Source organism: Coenobita brevimanus, chromosome 27, assembly GCF_032717465.1.
Source record: "Coenobita brevimanus isolate Jiangsu-jjx chromosome 27, ASM3271746v2, whole genome shotgun sequence".
NCBI lineage: Eukaryota > Metazoa > Arthropoda > Malacostraca > Decapoda > Coenobitidae > Coenobita > Coenobita brevimanus.
In genome coordinates this window covers 22,767,686-22,772,384 of record NC_136980.1, presented here as the reverse complement: position 1 = coordinate 22,772,384, position 4,699 = coordinate 22,767,686, and positions in this window count along the sequence as shown.

Sequence of the window (4,699 nt, the reverse complement as noted above, 5' to 3'; positions counted from 1 at the left end):
ACAATAAGATTATTTTTACCCCAGTCAGAGATACGAGCCAGGTGCCATAGCCTCATCCCTTGATTGTTGAAGTAACTGCTGGGATGGACGTTGTGGGAACCGAATGAAAAGGTGAAGGGTGGAATCATCAGCATACTAGTGGATAGGGTAAGTGTACAGCTTAGATCATTGATGAATAAAAGGAAGAGAGTTGGTGATAGGACAGAGCCCAGAGGAACACGACTGTAAATAGATCTAGGGGAAGAACGATGGCCGTCTACAACAGCAGCTATAGGACGTCCAGAAAGGAAGCTGTTGATGAAGGCACAGATGGAAGGATAGAAACCGTAAGAGGGCAGTTTGGAAATTAACCCGTCACGTCCCAAGGTTTTCCGCACCTCCGACATCCCCCAGTCCCGAGGTATTTTACATTTTTTTTTTTTTTCGGCTAAAACCTTCGCTTTTGGTGAGAAACATCGAAAATTCATAGAGAAATCGCTCACCTGAGGCTTAAAGTGCCCAATCCAGGTAGGAGTTCCTCCTTACCTGAGTGGGTTTTCTAACATGCTGGCACCAAAGAAAACGAGTTCTATGGGAGGGTAACTATTTTATCCACTCATAATCGGTATATATTTATTTACTTGGTACGAATGTATATGTAGTATGACAGTATATTGGTTTTCAAGCAGTAATAAAGGCATTATAAGCATTGTTTCACTCACTAACTAATCACCATACCTGACCTATTTTTGCCACACTACCTGATCATTATTTCTGGCTGTTTCTTCTTCTAATGCTATGTAAACATTGTCCTCCACATTGTCATCGATTGGGGAATCACTCTGGCCTTGAATAACTTTACTAGCCAGGTCACTGGTAACAGGTCCTTTGCCAAGACAATGGCGTGAGGGGGGGAGGGGGGAGGTTATGCAGTGTAAGGCATTGTCCCTGCTTGGTATCTTGTACAGGAATAGAGGAAGGTGTCCCGTGTATACATACGAAAAATCATGTGCGAAAATTGAAAATTGTGCAAATTAGGTACCTTGCAATTGCACGACGTACTGGTACGTCGCCGGGACTGGCAAATGCAAATCGTGGTGACGTACCCATACGTCGTCGGGACAGGGCGGGTTAAAGATTTATGCCAGACTCGATCGAAAACCTTTGAGATGTCAAGTGCAATGGCAAAGCTTTCGCCAAAGTCCTGAAAGGAGGATGACCAGGAGTCTGAAAGGTAGGTGAGAAGATCACCAGTTGAGCGTCCCTGACGGAACCCATACTGACGATCAGAAAGAAGCTGTGATAGGAAAGATGCTTTACAATTTTTCTGTTAAGAATAGACTCAAAAAATTTTGAGACACAGGATGTTAAAGCAATTGGACGATAGTTAGAGGGTTGGGAATGGTCACCCTTCTTTGGGACAGGCTAATTGAGAGAAAACTTCCAGCAAGAAAGAAAGGTACAAGTTGAAAGACAAAGGCGAAAGAGTTTACCTAGGCAGGGTGTAAGCACAGAAACACAGTTCTTGAGAACAACAGGAGGGACTCCATCAGGCTCATATGCCTTGTTAGTACTGAGGCCAGTGATGGCAGAAAATACATCAGCTGAAGAAATTTTAATGTCAGCCATGAGGAAGTCAGAGGGGGGAAGTGATGGAGGAACAGCACCGGGATTGTCTAAGGTGGAATTGAAGGAGAAAGTCTGAGCGAAGAGATCTGCTTTGTCAGTAGAAGAAATAGCTACAGAGCCATCAGAGTAGAAAAGAGGAGGGAAGGATGATGATTGTTAGAAAAGTTTTTGGCAAGGTGCAAGAAGGAGCGGGAAGAATTTGAGTTGGAGAGTTGAGAGCATTTAGTGCGGACGAAATTGTTATTAGCAGAGAGAAGAACAGACTTAGCGCGATTCCGGGCAGAAACATATAAAAGATGTGATTCAGGGGTGGGTTGGCGCTGGTACCTTTTATAGGCCCTCTCATTGTTGCGGACAGCATTTACCACTTCCGAAAAGCTGTACAAAAACATGTTCAAGGGGTGAAACAAATACAATTGTTAGGGTGGTTCACTATGAGTGTTTGTACCATGTAACTGAGAGAACTTTGTTTTCTGAAAGTGAAAAAACAAGGCGCATGTTAGAGTTATAAAAAGGGATGACATAAATGCTTGAGGCTTCTGCACGATTTATGGGGCAACTTTAAAAGGCCTGACTCCATAAATCGGGAGCAATATATACCTACTCGCTTTTGACGCTAGGAGTGAGACATTTATGCGATGGTTAGTGTTAGGAACAATGAATGATAAGAGAACTAAGGTGATGTCACTGATCGTAGCTTTTATAATGACAGCAGGATGGTACTACATGAATTAGTGGCGCGACGTCACTGCTTGTGAAACTGTGAGTTGTTAATCTAGCTTTTATTCAATAGTTGGTGCTCTTAGTTACTTTTAAGGTAATACTGGAATACTGTATTCATAGGTGAGAAGTCCTGCCAGTCAAAGCTTCAAAAACTATCTTGATTAGCCCTTTTTCAGGCATTGCTTTACTGATTTTGATTAACCGTCTCTCTGACAATGCTATACTTATCATGATTAACGTTTTCTCTGCTTTGTTTTACTATTCTTGATTTACTCTTTCTCTTCCATTGCTACACCTGTCAAGAGTAGCCCTTTTTCTCCCATTGCTATACCTGCATTTAAGTAAATTTTTTTAGTCATTGCTGTACCAGATTTTTAGTAACTCTTTCCTTGTCACTGTTGTACCAGCTTCTTAGTAACCATTTTCCTGTCATTGTTATACGTGGTTTTTAATAAAGTTTTTTCCTGTCATTGCAATACCTGCTTTTCAGTAACCTTTTTCTGCCATTGTTATACTCGTACCTGCTTTTAGAAACCATTTGTTCTGTTATTCCTGTACCTGCTTTCAGTAACTTTTTTTTTTATATATATATATTGCTTAACCTTATTTTTGTAACCTTCATTTCCGGCATTGCTATTCATGCTTTTAATATCCTTTAAGTCATGCAACAACAAAGAATGCTTACGTCTCCTCCTGGTCTTCCTCTTCCTCATCTCTCTCGTCATCCTTGCTGTCATCTTCACTGTCGTCATCATCAATCAGTACTTGAAGATGCTATAACGTATTCACCATCAGTCTATGTGCTTAAATGGACCTTCAGTACAGCTAAGATGGGTCGGGACCATAACCAGGGCCATATATATATGTATACCACTGGAGCCCAGTGTCCCCAGTATTGGATAGAACTGGGGTATTTCAAATATTAATAAAGTAGGGAACCCCCAGGTAGGGCCTATGAGCTTTGCGACTATTAGCCGATAGGCGGAGGGCGGTACGCTTAGGACCCTCCCGGAATAGTGCCTCGCCCAGCAACTCCGGAATCCAATGGGTAACTCTCTCACACACACACACACACAATATATATATATATATATATATATATATATATATATATATATATATATATATATATATATATATATATATATATATATATATATATTTATATATATATATATATATATATATATATATATATATATATATATATATATATATATATATATATATATATATATTGTGCGTGTGTGTGTGTGTGTGTGTGTGTGTGTGTGTGTGTGTGTGTGTGTATTCAGGTGTACATAAGTAGAATGTAACTACAGTGTTAGATCCGTATAACTGCGTAAGAAAAGTTACACATTCCAACGTGAAGATTTTTTGAGCATATGTGCATGTTTTTTCTCTTCACACCTATATCTTTTTGTGTAACAACACAACACTCATATTACTCTGGTGTAGTTTCATACAAAATTCACATAATGTTGGTTGTGCTGCAGCCTGTGTCCCTCTAGTCTCTGTTCCTACTCCGCTGTCTTTCTGCGTCTGTCTCTAATGTGTTTTCACGACAACAGTGATCAATATTCTTACCACTTATTACTTTTTTTTCTGAGAAACAAAGACACACACACACACACATTTTAATCTGTGTGTGTGTGTGTGTGTGTGTGTGTGTGTGTGTGTGTGTGTGTGTGTTTTCCTGCTCACTTATATAGAAGGTTTAATTAATGAATTCATAAAAATGTCCATTGTTATTTTTTTTTGCACACCCAAGTTATGAAAACTTTTTTTTTTTTTTCAGGCAAACCTGTCTTGGAATAATCACAAGCATAACTGGACTATGAGTCTATAACACTTATTATTTTTGGTTCCCGCCATACCTCTGCTTCAAACTAACGTTTCTATGACTTATAATGTACCCTCATTTACAGGTAGTATCAATAATAACTTAAAAGTATAGGTAAAGGCTTCAACCACGGTATTTTCCAAAAAGCTCGAGTATCATAAACAGCTATATTGTAAAAAGAGGGCAAGACAGACGGGGGTGGTAAAGTAGGAGCAAGAGAGAGGGGGGGGGTTGGATAGGATATGGGGACTGGGCCAAGGTAAGGGTTGGGGTGGGCATGAGAAGGAGGGCGAGGGAGGGGGAAAGGTAGGGAGCAATACAGAGTGACCTACATTCCGGGACGTTGAGTGCACGGTCGACTGTCCTAGCACTGGTGACGTTCGGGGTCGGAGCATCTTGGCATCAGTACAAACCTTCAGAGAGAGAGAGAGAGAGAGAGAGAGAGAGAGAGAGAGAGAGAGAGAGATGAACACGAGAAAACAAGAATAGGAAGAATACGAAGATAATGAAGAAGGGATGAGAAGA